This window comes from Oryx dammah, unplaced genomic scaffold (genome assembly GCF_014754425.2).
Source record: "Oryx dammah isolate SB20612 unplaced genomic scaffold, SCBI_Odam_1.1 HiC_scaffold_28, whole genome shotgun sequence".
NCBI classification, from domain to species: Eukaryota; Metazoa; Chordata; class Mammalia; order Artiodactyla; family Bovidae; genus Oryx; species Oryx dammah.
The window spans coordinates 65,493,971-65,509,730 of NW_024070212.1; the positions used below are offsets into that span (position 1 = coordinate 65,493,971).

A 15,760-nucleotide genomic window follows, 5' to 3' on the forward strand; every position below is an offset into this window, starting at 1 on the left:
ATGGTCAATACAGAAATCAGATTCTGTATTCTTTGCAGCCAAAGATGGAGAAGCTCTATACAGTGAGCAAAAACAAGACCAGGAGCTGACTATGGCTCAGATCATGAACTCATTGCCAAATTCAGGCTTAAATTGAAGAAAGTAGGAAAACCTCTAGACCATTCAGGTATGACCTAAATCAAATCCCTAATGATTATACAGTGGAGGTGACAAATAGATTCAAGGGACTAGAGCTGATAGAAATATGGACGGAGGTTCTTGATGTTGTACAGGAGGCAATGATCAAGACCATCCCCAAGAGAAAGAAATGCAAAAAAGGCAAAATGGTTGTCTGAGAAGGTGTTACAAATAGCTGAGAAAAGAAGAGAAAGAAGTGAAAGGCAAAGGAGAAAAGGAAAGATATACCAGTTTGAATGCAGAGTTCCAGAGAATAGCAAGAAGAGATAAGAAAGCCTTCCTAGGTGACCAATGCAAAGAAATAGAGGAAAACAATAGAATGGGAAATACTAGGGATCTCTTCAAGAAAATTAGAGATACTAAGGGAACATTTCATGCCAAGATGGGCACAATTAAGGACAGAAATGGTATGGACCTAACAAAAGCAGGAGACATTAAGAAGAGGTGGCGAGAATACACAGAAGAAATATACAAAAAAAATCTTCATGACCCAGATAACCATGATGATGTGATCACTCACCTAGAGCCAGACATCCTGGAATGTGAAGTCAATGGGCCTCACGACAAAGCTAGTGGAGGTGATAGAATTCCAGTTGAGCTATTTCACATCCTAAAAGATGGTGCTGTGAAAGTGCTACACTCAGTATGCCAGCAAATTTGGAAAACTCAGCAGTGGCCATAGGACTGGAAAAGTCAGTTTTCATTCCAATCCCAGAGAAAGGCAATGCCAAAGAATGTTCAAACTACTGCACAATTGCACTCATCTCACACGCTAGCAAAGTAATTCTCAAAATTCTCCAAGCCAGACTTTAACAGTATGTGAACTGTGAACTTCCAGATGTTCAAGATGGTTTTAGAAAAGGCAAAGGAACCAGAGATCAAATTACCAACATCCGTTGAATCATCAAAAAAGCATGAGAGTTCCAGAAAAACATCTACTTCTGCTTTACTGACTATGCCAAGCCTTTGACTGTGTGGATCACAATACAAACTATGGGAAATTCTTAAAGAGATGGGAATATCAGACCAACTTACTTGGGTCCTGAGAAATCTGTATGTCAAAAAGCACCACTTGGAACCAGACCTGGAACAATGGACTGGTTCCAAATAGGAAAGGAGTACGTCAAGGCTGTATATTGTTACCCTGCTTATTTAACTTACATGCAGAGTACATCATATGAAATGCCAGGCTGGATGAAGCACAAGCTGGAATTAAGATTGTGGGGAGAAATATCAATAACCTCAGATATGCAGATGACACCACCCTTATGGCAGAAAGTGAAGAGGAACTCCAAAGCCTCTTGATGAAAGTGAAAGAGGAGAATGAAAAAGTTGGCTTAAAACTCACCATTTGGAAAACTATGATCATGGTATCCGGTCCTGTCACTTCATGGCAGATAGATGAGGAAATAATGGAAACAGTAGCTGACTTTATTTTCTTGGGCTCCAAAATCACTGCAGATAGTCACTGCAGCCATGAAATTAAAAGACACTTGCTTGTTGGAAGAAAAGGTGTGACCAACGTAGACAGCATATTAAAAAGCAGAGACTTTACTTTGCCAACAAATGTCCATCTAATCAAAACTGTGATTTTTCCTGTAGTCATGTATGGATGTGAGAGTTGGACTGTAAAGAAAGTTGAGTGTCGAAGACTTGATGCTTTTGAACTGTGGTGTTGCAGAAGACTCTTGAGAGTTTCTTGGACTGCAAGGAGATCCAACCAGTCCATCCTAAAGGAGATCAGTCCTGAATACTCATGGGAGGAAGGACTGATGTTGAAGCTGAAACTCCAAAAGTTTGGCCACCTGATGCAAAGAGCTGACTCATTTAAAAATACCCTGATCCTGGGGAAATATGGGAGGCGGGAGGAGAAGGGGACAACAGAGGACGAGATCGTTGAATGGTATACCGGCTCTATGGACATGAGTTTGAGTAAGCTCCTGGAGTTGGTGATGGACAGGGAAGCCTGGCATGCTGCAGTCCATGGGGTCACAGAGTTGGACACGACTGAGCAATGAACTGAGTGACTGAGACAGTGGAAGTCATAAACAGCAGGATGACGTTTTTAAAGTACTGAGTGGAAGAGGACTTCTGACCTGTAAATCTATACACAGCAAAAATATCCTCCAAAAATGAAAGTGAAACAAAGATTTCTTCAGTCAAACAGAACAGTTTGTTGCCAGTGTACCTGAACTACAGTAAAAACTAAAGGAAATAATTTAGCCAGAAGTATAATGATCCTATTGGGAAACAGAATTTAGTAAGGAATGAAGAGAACCAGAATAGATATATGTATCATGTAAGATAATTAAATATTGATAGTACCAAAAAAACCACAACCCAATCTCTTGTTGAGTTAAAACAATATTTGTGTAATTAAAATATATTACAGCTGCAATGCAAAAGGCAGAGGGATAATTAGAATGAAAGTGTTGCAAAATACTGTTCTTATTGGAGAAATTATAAATGTGGGTCATTTGATTAGATTATGAAGCCAAAGTTTGATGTTTACAATGTTACAATAATTACACTATAATTATTATAAATGTATATATAACTACCATATTAATAGAGAAAAAAAGATTAATAGAGTATTTGGTTAATTCAAAGGAACAAAGGAAAATAAAAGAAACATCAAATAGATGAGAAATAGAAAATTGATATTAATATTAAACACAGTTGTATCAGTCTATAAGTTAAGTATAATTGGACCAAATGCCCTCTTTGAAAGAGTAAAATTATCATACTAATTTGAAACAAAATCTCAAAATGTGTTGTTTACATGATGATTTTCAGTACAAGGTTATGAAAATCACTTGGAATGTGACTAAAGTAATACAGGAATATGGGGGATTTAGGAAAAAAATAAATAAAAGAAATAAATCAAGCCTTCAGGTAAGAGAATTTGCTTTTTTATCAGTTGTAGAAAAATATGTACCTTCTCCCAACAAACTTCAAATAAGCAGTAGGCTTAGATGGTTTTTACTTGTGGCATTTACCAAACATGTGAAACTGACATACAAACAGAATAGACAAAGAAAGCATGCCACCCAATTAATTTGATGGAACTAGTTAAATTTGAACCCAAAACTAGACAAGAAGAGAATGAAAAAAATAATAGGACCAACCTCATTTTATTATTACATTTGTACAAATCTTTTTCTAAACAGATGTACAAATCTTAAATTCAAATCCAATAATGTAAAAGTAAAAATACTTCATGACCAAATAGAAGTTATCTTAAAATTCTAGGAAAGATTTAGAGTTAGAAAATATATTAATGTATTTCATTGTATCTGTACATTAAATGAGAAATAGTTTGTAATTGTTTCAGTAGATGTAGAAAAAGCACCTGATTAAAATTCATCAATCATTAATGATGAAAAAAAGCAACATAGCTTAGTGAACTGGAAATAGAGAGCTGCCTTGACTTAATAAAGGCTGTATTTCTAAAGGCAGCAGAAAACATTACATTTTAGCGTGACTCTTTAGAAGCATCTCTATGAAAGTCAGATGAGGTAAGAATGCATATTGTATTGCCATCTACACAGGAAGTCCCAAACAATGCCAGAAGACAAGGGAACTATAAGAGGTATAAGGATCAGGGAGAGGCAACTTTCCCTGTTGTTTTATCTTTTTTCTTTCTTTCTTTCTTTTTTTTTTTTTTTTACAGACTGTATAATAGAAAATTTAAGAGACTCTACCATTTAATCATTAAACTTACAAGAGTTGGGAAATAATGTGGAAAGATATTATACTAACTAATCATAGCTATTAAATGCTTTAGTGTAATATCAATAATATGATTGATAAAGCTTAACTGCAACAAAGTTAGAACACCTTAAGTAGTAAAAAAAAATACAAAGTTAAAAGAGAAACTCTGGGTGAAATTATTTGCAACATGTATGTCAAACAATTTCTTTCCAGATTATATAAGTAACTGCACATAGATTCTTTTTAAAAGACACCCCAATAGAAAAGTGACCAGAGGAGATACAGTTTGGAAAAGAAAAACTCATGTCCAGTGATTCTTCAAGTATTTTTTAGAAGGGAAAATGGAAATTAAGACAGTGAGATACTGTTTCTTGTAGGAAATTAAGTGATGATGAGGGAAATGGAAATTTACACATTTCTGGTGGCAGTGTAAATTGATGCTGCCCCCTTGGATAGTAATTTGGTTGTTACTAGCAAAATTTAAAAATGCATAACTATGACCCCGCAAGTCCACTTCTAAATAATTATTTTAGAATAAGGGTTAGCAAACTTTTTCTGTGAAAGGCCAGCTAAGTAAACATTTTAGCCTTTGTAAGTTGAATGGTCTCAGCTGCAAATATTGTTATTGTAGTGCAAAAGCAGTCACAGATAATACATTAACAGATGAATGGGTTCAAATAAAACTTTATTTATAGTCAGTTAACTTTGAATTTTATATGTTTCATTTGTCATGAAATAGTCTCCCTTAATGTCTTTTTAACCATTAAAAAATGTAATACCTTACAACTATTACATATAGAAACAGATGACAGGTTAAATTTGGTCTATGGGCTGGCTATAGTGTGTAAAGCATCTTGCACATGTAGACAAAGTAGCCTAGAAGAATATTTTATGCAACATTATTTCTAACAATAAATAAAAGCAGATGTCCCTCCATAATGGAATGTCTAAGTAAAATGAAGCACTTTCATGTTATGTGTGTGTATACGTGTGCTCTTTCAGAATTTTCCACAGTTTGTTGTGATCCACACAAAGGCTTTGGCATAGTCAATAAAGCAGATAGAGATGTTTTTCTGGAACTCTCTTGCTTTTTCGATGACCCAACGGATGTTGGCAATTTGATCTCTGGTTCCTCTGACTTTTCTAAAACCAGCTTGAACGTCTGGAAGTTCACGGTTCACGTATTGCTGAAGCCTGGCTTGGAGAATTTTAAGCATTACTTTACTAGCGTGTGAGATGCGTGCAATTTTGCGGTAGTTTGAGCATTCTTTGGCATTGCCTTTCTTTGGGATTGGAATGAAACTGACCTTTTCCAGTCCTGTGGCCACTGCTGCGTTTTCCAAATTTGCTGGCATATTGAGTGCAGCACTTTCACAGGATCATCTTTCAGGATTTGAAATAGCTCAACTGGAGTTCCATCAACTCCACTAGCTTTGTTTGTAGTGATGCTTTCTAATGCCCACTTGACTTCACATTCCAGGATGTCTGGCTCTAGTTGAATGATCATACCATCGTGCTTATCTTTGTCGTGAAGATCTTTTTCGTACAGTTCTTCTGTTTATTGACTATGCCAAAGCCTTTGACTGTGTGGATCACAATAAACTGTGGACAATTCTGAAAGAGATGGAAATACCAGACCACCTGACCTGCCTCTTGAGAAACCTGTATGCAGGTCAGGAAGCAACAGTTAGAACTGGACATGGAACAACAAACTGGTTCCAAAGAGGAAAAGGAGTATATCAAGGCTGTATACTGTCACTCTGCTTATTTAACTTATATGCATAGTACATCATGAGAAACACTGGGCTGGAAGAAGCACAAGCTGGAATCAAGATTGCCGGGAGAAATATCAATAACCTCAGATATGCAGATGACACCACCCTTATGGCAGAAAGTGAAGAGGAACTCCAAAGCCTCTTGATGAAAGTGAAAGAGGAGAATGAAAAAGTTGGCTTAAAGCTCAACATTCAGAAAACGAAGATCATGGCATCTGATCCCATCACTTCATGGGAAATAGATGGGGAAACAGTGGAAACAGTGTTAGACTATTTTTGGGGGGCTCCAAAATCACTGCAGGTGGTGATTGCAGCCATGAAATTAAAAGACGCTTACTCCTTGGAAGGAAGGTTATGACCTACCTAGATAGCATATTGAAAAGCAGAGACAGTACTTTGCCAACAAAGGTCCATCTAGTCAAGGCTATGATTTTTCCAGTGGTCATTTATGGATTTGAGAGTTGAACGGTGAAGAAGGCTGAGCGCCGAAGAATTGATACTTTTGAACTGTGGTGTTGGAGAAGACTCTTGAGAGTCCCTTTGACTGCAAGGAGATCCAACCAGTCCATCCTAAAGGAGATCAGTCCTGGGTGTTCATTGGAAGGACTGACGCTAAAGCTGAAACTCCAAAACTTTGGCCACCTCATGCAAAGAGTTGACTCCTTGGAAAAGACTCTGATGCTGGGAGGGATTGGGGGCAGGAGGAGAAGGGGACGACAGAGGATGAGATGGCTGGATGGCATCACTGACTTGATGGACATGAGTTTGAGTGAACTCCGGGAGTTGGTGATGGACAGGGAGGCCTGGCGTGCTGTGATTCATGGGGTCTCAAAGATTCAGACATGACTGAGCGACTGAACTGAACTGAACTGAACTGATACAAGTGCTCAGTTGTGTCTGACTCTTTGCAACTGTGACCCCATGGACTACCGCCCACCAGGCTCCTCTCTCCTTGAAATTTTCCAGCGAAGAATACTGGAGTGGGTTGCTGTTTCCTTCAGCAGGAGATCTTCCCCACCTAGGGGTCAAACCTGTGTCTCCTGCGTTGGTAGGCATGTTCTTAACCACTGAACCACCTGGGAAGCCCTTTCATATTATACTGTATAGCTATTAACAGTAATGAACTAGATTGGTAGTCAAATCGACATACTTGGATCTCAAAAGCATAATAAATGAAAAAAGAGTGGCTGCATTATATATATATATATATATATGTATTTGTATATGGAGAAGGAAATGGCAACCCACTGCAGTATTCTTGCCTGGAGAATCGCATGGGCGGAGGAGCCTGGTGGGTTACAGTCCACGGGGTCGCAAAGAGTTGGACGTGACTGTGTGACTTCAGTTTCAACTTTCCTTTCATATACATATATATATTATTTTATTTATTTACTTTTTTACTGGGCCTTTTCCTCTCTTACAGTTTTATTGAAGTATAATTGGAATAAAACACTGTGTACATGAAAGGCATAATGATTTGACTGACATTATAAAATGTTTACCACAAGTTGAGTGAACATCCATCATCTCTTGATAGAAAGAATAGATGAAGGAAAAAATATTTTTTCTTTGTGATTTGTAGGATTTACTTAAGAAGTTTCATATGTAACATATAGCAGTGTTAATCACATTAATCATGTTGTACATTACACCTCTAGTACTTTTTCTTATAACTGGAAGTTTGTATCTTTTGAGCACCTTTATCTAGTTCTCTCACTCTCCACCTCCAGCCTCTTGTAACCATAGACCTGATCACTTTTCTCTATGAGTTTAAGTATAATTGACCTAAAAATTATGTTACTTCCTGGTGTACAATATAGTGATTTATATTTCTGTACATTACAAAATGATAATGTTGATTAGTTTATTTACCATCTGTCCTTATACAAAGATATTATGTTGTTATTGACTATATTCTCCATACTATATTTAATCCCTGTGACATTTATTTTGTAACTAGAAATTTGTACCACTAAATCTCCCTCACCTGTTTCACTCATCCCCCAACCTCCTCCCCTCTGGCAACCCCTTATTTGTTCTCTGTATCTGTGACTTTGTTTCTGTTTTGTTATGTGTATTTATTTATTTATTTTAATTAAAGTCTACTTGTCAGTGAAATCATGCAGTATTTGTTTTTCTCTGTCCAGCTTCTTTTCTTAGCATAATACCCTCCAGGTTCAATTGTGGCAAATGGCAAGATTTTATTCTCTTTTATGGTTGAGTAATATTCCATATTCAGTCGAACACAACTGAAGTGGCCATACTCTGCTGTATTTATACCGCATCTTCTTTGTCCATTCATCTATGGATGGACACTGAGGTTGTTTCCATATCTTGGCTATTGTAAATAATGCTGTAGTGAACACAGAGATGCATATATCTTTTCAAATTGGTCTTTTTATTTATTTTTGGTAAATACCCAGAAGTGGAATTGCTGGGTTGTATGGTAGTTCTATTTTCAGGTTTTGTTTTTTTTTTTTTTGAGGAACCTCCATACAGTTTTTCATAGTGGCTGTACCAATTTACATTTCCACCAACCGTGCACGAGAGTTCTCTTTACATGCTGGCTAGCACTTGTCATTTGTTGTCTTCTTAAAATGGGCATCTTGACAGGTATGAGGTGATATCTCACTGTGGTTTTGATTTGCATTTTCCTGATGATTAGTGATGTTGAACATCTTTTCATATATCTATTGGTTCTCTACATGTCTTTGGGCTTCCCTCGTGGCTCAGTGGTAAAGACTGCCTGCGATGCAGGAGACCTGGGTTCGATCCCTGGGTTGGGAAGATCCCCTGGAGAAGGCCATGACAACCCACTCTAGTACTCTTGCCTAGAGAATGGACAGAGGAGCCTGGCAGGCTGCAGACCATAGGGTCGCACAGAATTGGACACAACAAGCAGCTAAGCTGTATGTTTTCAGAAAAATTTCTGTTCAGGTCCTCTGCCCATTTTTTAATTAGGTTGTTTTTTTTTTGATGTTGAGTTTTATGAGTTCTTTGTCTCTTATGTTTTGTATCTATTTGAATGTAGAATATAATTTATTAATGAAACTATAAATGTTCTACATACTTTCATATATACATATATATTTAAGCAAAATAAAATGACTAGAACAACACACATATATAACTCCAGTTATGTGTACCTACTAGATGCAGGCATGCTAAGTTGCTTCAATCACGTCTGATTCTTTGCAACCCGTGGACTGTAGCAGGTTCCTCTGTCCATGGGATTCTCTAGGCAAGCATTACTGGAGTGGGTTGCCATGCCTTTCTCCAGGGGATCTCCCAACCTAGGTGAATGAACCTATGTCTCTAACATCTCTTGGACTGGCAGACAGGTTCCTGAGAATGCTCAGTAATTTTGACAGGATTTCTTCTGACTACTGCTATTTTAAAATTGCCTTTGACTCTACAAAGATTATTCCTTATGAATATACACATTTGCTGGTTTGGAGAACTTCTGCGAAGTCTGCTTACAACTTCTACCAGATAAGAGGTCTTTCAGTGAGAATTAGAGCTTGGTTTTCCGGGATTTCGTTATATTTGCTTTACTAAATTTCTTGGGAGGTATTCTTTTTTAACTGGTAGGTGGCTTCCCCGGTGGCTCAGAGGGTAAAGCGCCTGCCTGCAATGCGGGATACCCGGGTTCGATCCCTGGGTCAGGAAGTTCCCCTGGAGAAGGAAATGGCAACCCACTCCAGTATTCTTGCCTGGAGAATCCCATGGATGGAAGAGCCTGGTGGGATACAGTCCATGATCGCAAAGAGTCGGACACGACTGAGCGAGCTGACTTCACTTCATGTGATCTTTTTAAACTGATGTTCTTTTTTAACTGATATGCTACCTCATTGCACGCTGATGGTAAAAAAGATGCATGTCAGCAGTTGGGCCATAAGCTCATGTAACCTTATTTCTCTTGGGAGTTAACTTTCTGTTCCCTACCTCGAATGATGTCTCTTTCCCCAGCTCATTATCTTCTTTGTGCTTCTTTAAAGTAGGTAATAGCCAAAACTATGTTTAGTATCTTTGGTTGCAAGATTGTAATTTGACCGTTAGAAGAATGGTGATGCTGTGAGTGTGGAAAGTGAAAGTGAAAGTGGAGTCGCTCAGTCGTGTCCAACTCTTTGCAACCCTGTGGACTGTGGGCCACCCGGCTCCTGTGTCCATGGGGTTTCCCAGGCAAGAGTACTGGAGTGGGTTGCCATTTCTTTCTCCAAAGGGGGATCTCATTTCAAGGAAGATGCATTAGATTGTTGTGTCATTTCTATATAACCTGTCTTCACAAAAATAATCTTCAGGGACTCTTGGGATGTTTTAGAGTTGTAATAGCATTTTGTGTTTGTCTCTATCGACTGATAAATTTGAGTTGTCTTTTCCCTTAGAGTGTCTTTAAACGTTCAGGAATGTCATATGGCTGCGGGTTTGTCAAGTATATCTTACACAACAATATGTGTTGTCAATTATATGAATGCTTGGGTATTTTTTTAATGCAGTTTAGGAGTGGAAATTTTTCTGTCCTTTTTTCCCCCAGCAGGATTGTGTTAAGAAATTAACTTGATATATACTTTTAGTTTCAAAAAATTCTTTTAGTTACTCATGTTCAAGAAGTAACACTAACTTTGGCTAGCTTCCTGTTTCTGGTGTGTTTAAAGAATTTCTTCCTAATGATTTTAGAGTACCCTACATCATGTGTCTTGAATTATTTATTGATGATCCTAATTTTTAGTTTCTGTCTGGCATAGCACAATGTGTCTGGTTTTCTGTTCTTTTTGTTGAGTGTATTTCTAGTGTTTGAAAAGATGCTTTAGTCTTCTGCCCACAGTAAACTAGGCCATATTATACTTGAATAATCTAATCTCTAAATGGCAATATGGAATAAAACCTCACTTTTTCTGAATTAGAGGTGACTTTATATGTGGGTGCATTAATAGTTTTACAGTGTTATTTTAGGAGTGCTGGATACAACAGAGAAGAAAGATTTTTGAGGGAACTGGGCATCTTGAAAGAGTAAAAAGAACTCAAAAGAAACAAACGTTTGTAAAGACTGACTTCGTGGGTTTCAGAATTTTGCCAGCAGCATTTTATTTACTTTGGCAAAGGATTTGGACAATATTTTAATTGGATTTTGATTTAAGATGATAGCGTCACTTATTGCATCTACAAGTCTTCTGTAGTGTAAGCAAATGCCATTCCTATTATTGTGTGTGTTTTTTTTAAAGAAACAGTAAAGTAAGGAAAGGAATGTTTAGCTTTTTGCATGCAGAAACTACTCTTTTTAAAGTAGATGTCTTAGTGAAGGATCTTGGAAAGAGATAATAGAAAAGTATATCTTAAAAAAAAGAAAAATATATCTTTTTAGGAGGAACTCAAATATTAAATAAAAGGAATAATGAGTAGCTTTAAGAAAGAGAACTTTACTGTTTTGCAAGAGAAAATTCCAGGTTTCCCTTAGAATGGTAGCCATATATAGATTGGAATTAACATTAATAGTTTTCTTAGATCCTGAATTATGCTGTAAACATGGACTACTTGCTAGGGCCCTAGCTACTAAAGATAGGAGATATGGGGTCTAGAAAGTGGGGGTGATTTGACTTAGGTGATAGTATTGGGAAAGCATTAATTCTGAGGAAATGGATAATAGTTTGCAAGGAAGGAGGAGGTGTCCCTTGGAGTCTTGGTAGTGAAGGGAAACAAAAAAGCAACTACACATAGGGGTCCAAAGGAGATGAGAGGGGAAAAAAGAAAAAAAGGACAAATTCTGTTCTCACCACTACTGCAAAAAGTACCATTTATTTAAAAGTCTACACTTTATTGTAGCCACAGAGGAGGGTGCTGTTGAATGAAGAGAAACCTAATAAGCCAACTTATCTCCTTTCTTCCCCCATCACAAGATAGCTTACTGTATTGTTGCATCTAAAAAAACAATGCAGATACTTTTCAGTAAAAAAAGAAGACAACATCCATACAGAGTTACTATAAGAAAGCACAGAACTAAAACCAAATCTTCTAAACATGCTCACTACACAGAGAAGGAAAGGAAAAATAAAGAAAAGAAAGGCACAAAAAGGAAAACTAAGATAAAAGTCAAAGTGTTAGTTGCTCAGTTGTGTCCAACTTGTTGCGATCCTATGGACTGTAGCCCTCCAGGTTCCTCTGTCCATGGAATTTTCCAGGCAAGAATACTGGAGTGGGTAGCCATTCCCTTCTCCAGGGGATCTTTCCAACCCAAGGATTAAACTGAGGTCTCCCACGTTGCAGGTAGATTCCCTGGTGTGAGCCACCAGGGAAGCCAAGACACAATACTCAAATGTAAATAACTTACATTACACAAGCAATTGCATTATGAGAGAACACCATGAATCAGACACTTCAAAACTCACAATTGAAATGGACACTGAATAGGAAGATGTATGAAATAGGAGCTGACTGAAGTCTGGAAAGGAAATCAACAAAAAAAGACAAAAATCATTCCAGAAATGAAAAGTAAATTACAAGGTACCCAAGGTAAGATAGCTATTACCAAAAGTTTAGTAAGAGACATAAAGACCAGAAGTGAAAAAATTCATGAAAGTGAAATTGAAATAAGACAGATAAAAGGATCAGAGATAAAGAGAGAAGATCCAGTATATTTAGATCAAGAAATTGAACTAGAAAAATAAATGGGAAATGAACAGAAATAATATTTAAAATTATAATTAAACAAACTTTTCTAAAACAGAAGGAGACTTGCATTTCCATCTTAAAAGGGCCCCCAGGTGCCTGGGAGAATTGATTGATCTAGAACTCTTAGCTATGTCCTATATATTAGTATTAGACTTTAAAAGAAAAGAAAAAGACCACCTGAGCCTTCAAGCCAAAAAAAAAAAAGTTTTATTTTTTAAATAAATTAAAAATGAGTAATTAAAATAGAAATAAAATCAGTTTGATATCACACCTTTAGCAACATACATAGCAAGAAAATGATGGACATTTTCAAGAAATTCAAAATGAGTAATTTGTTGTGGGATTGAATAAGTAAAAAGCTCAAAATCCATAGTGATACCCAAGATTACTTGGGAATTGCACTTTGAGTGACTTTTTTAAAAACTGCAGTTATTAAGAAAAATTTCAAGGGTATTCCGTAATGGTTAGGACTCTGCTTTCACTGCCAGGGTCAGAGGCATGGTGTGATCCCTGGTTGGGGAACTAAGATCCTGAAAGCTGTGCAGCCGGGCAAAAGAAAGAAAAAGAAAATTTTCAAACCTACCACTGGTTGATAAATGCTCAAGTGTTTAGATGAGACCTATCATGAGATCTGTAAATTTAAAATGGTTCAGAAAAAATAAAATGAGGAAAAAGAAGTTGAAATTTTTTGCAACAGCTACTTGTCATTTTTGAAAATGTTAAAATGAATTGTTAATATTAGATTTCTAATATTTTTGTATCTTTTATATTGATTGAGAGACATTTTATGAGTAAAATGAATTCCAATTTACATGTCGTTACTTTGTGTTTATAGAAGAATTTTTCATATTTCTACTTATTCTTAGAATTACTTCAGTGATCTCATCTACACTAATTCTTTCCCCAGCAGATATTTATTGAAACTTCTGGTGCCTTAATCAAGGCAATAGCACCAAACTCTACTGAGTAGTCATTGTATTCTTTCCTATCACAGACATACAGTAAAAAAAAACAACCCACAAACATTCCAGTTTCACTTAGAAATATCCTTAATGAGGAAGGAAAATTTTTAAATGAATTATTTATCTTTTTATTGTTGAGTTGTAATATAGTTTTGATACCAATATTTTTTCAGATGTATCAGTTCAGTTCAGTTGCTCAGTTGTGTCCGACTCTTTGTGACCCCATGGACTGCAGCACCCCAGGCCTCTGTCCATTACCAACTCCCGGAGTTTACCCAAACTCATATCCATTGAGTCGGTGATGCTATCCAACCATCTCATCCTCTGTCGTCCCCTTCTCCTCCTGCCCACTCTTTCCCAGCATCAGGGTCTTTTCAAATGAGTCAGTTCTTCATATCAGATGGCCAAAGTAATGGAGTTTCAGCTTCAACATCAGTCTTCCAATGAACACTCAGGACTGATCTCCTTTAGGATGGACTGGTTGGAGCTCCTTGCAGTCCAAGGGACTCTCAAGAGTTTTCTCCAACACCACAGTTCAAAAACATCAATTCTTTGGTGCTCGGCTTCCTTGCAGTCCAAGGGACTCTCAAGAATCTTCTCCAACACCACAGTTCAAAAACATCAATTCTTTGGTGCTCGGCTTTCTTTATAGTCCAACTCTCAAATCCATACATGACCACTGGAAAAACTATAGCCTTGACTAGATGGACCTTTGTTGATAAAGTAATGTCTCTCCTTTTTAATATGCTCTCTAGGTTGGTCATAACTTTCCTTCCAAGGGATGTCTTTTAATTTCATGGCTGCAGTCACCATCTGCAGTGGTTTTAGAGCCCCCCAAAATAAAGTCTGACACTGTTTCCATTGTTTCCTCATCTATTTCTCATGAAGTGATGGGACCAGATGCCATGATCTTCGTTTTCTGAATGTTGAGCTTTAAGCCAACTTTGTCACTCTCCTCTTTCACTTTCGTCAAGAGGCTCTTTAGTTCCTCTTCACTTTCTGCCATAAGGGTGGTGTCATCTGCATATCTGAGATTTTGATATTTCTCCTGGTAATCTTGATTCCAGCTTTTGCTTCTTCCAGCCCAGCGTTTCTCATGATGTACTCTGCATAGAAGTTAAATAAGCAGGGTGACAATATACAGCCTTGACATACTCCTTTCCCTATTTGGAACCAGTCTGTTGTTCCATGTCCAGTTCTCACTGTTGCTTCCTGACCTGCATACAGACTTCTCAAGAGGCATGTCAGGTGGTCTGGTATTCCCAGATGTATGATTTGCAAAAATTTTCCTCCATTCTTTGGGGTTTTCACTTTGTTGGTAGTGTATTTTGAAGCACAAAAATTTTAAATTGGATATTATTTAATCTATTTTCCTTTTGTTGCTTGGTATGTTTTGCATATCTAAAAATATAAGTAGAGTTTTAAAAGGTGGCACGTTGTGAAATGTTTAAAAATAATGTGGGTTATTTTTGGTCAATGAATATTTATTTTATTTTTAATTGTATACTCTAATAATTTGTGAGGGCTGCCATAACAAAGTACCACAGACTGAGTGCTTAAGCAACAGAAATTTATTTCCTTACAGTTCTGCAAGCTGGAAGTCCAAGATCAAGGTGTTGACAGGATTGTTTTCTTATAAAGCCTCTCTTGTTGATTTTAGATAGTTAAATCTTCCCCTGGTATCTTCATGAGGTCTTTGTCTTTATCTGTGTCCACCTCCAGAACTTTTTTCATCTTTTAATACTGGAATTCTGCCCATTAAATAGTAATTCCCCCTTCTCTTTTGCTTCTGGAAACCACCCTTCTATTTTCTGTCTCTGTAAAGCAATCTTTTAAGACAGTTTTTTTTTATCAATAGTGAGAGTCTTCAAAGTTCCTCCAATTAATTATATTTATGCTAATCTGCAAAGTATATATAAATTTTACCTATCTAAGAGGTCTTTTAAACTCTTATGTACAAAATTTTGTCCTTATTTGTATATTTGCCTTTTTATTGGGAGAGATTCCAGATTTCTCATTATCAAATTTCTTAACTAGAGATTTATACTAGTTTTCTTTATTTTTCAAAGTAATTTGAAGTTTCAGTTTTTAAATTTAAGTTGATAAGGTGATGTTTACTTTACAGGAATAAAAGGTAATTGAAAGTTTAAATGTGTTTCAGTGTTACTGTTTTGAAATCTAATGTTTATTTGCTATTTTGTAAATGTTGATACTTTTTTAAGAACTTTTTTTGGTAGTTTTCTTCATTTGGGGAGATTTTATTCTTACTCTGCACTTTATTCTTTTATACCATCAGGTATGTGTTGTGTCAATTCTGCATCTCATTGAAATATAAGTATGAAAATATTTTCCATATAGAATAACCTCTCAGAGAGTTATTATTGTCTTTATTTTATTCATATATTCATTCAGCAAATGTTTATTGAGTCTTCATTATATGGTAAACAGTGGCTATACAAAGAAGAA

General features: G+C 36.7%; 1 protein-coding gene across 1 annotated transcript in view; it reads left to right on the top strand.

Annotated features, from left to right (window-relative positions):
• Positions 1–15,760, top strand: part of PIGK (phosphatidylinositol glycan anchor biosynthesis class K) — a 144,697-nt gene that overhangs the window by 76,668 nt on the left and 52,269 nt on the right. The window lies entirely within an intron of this gene.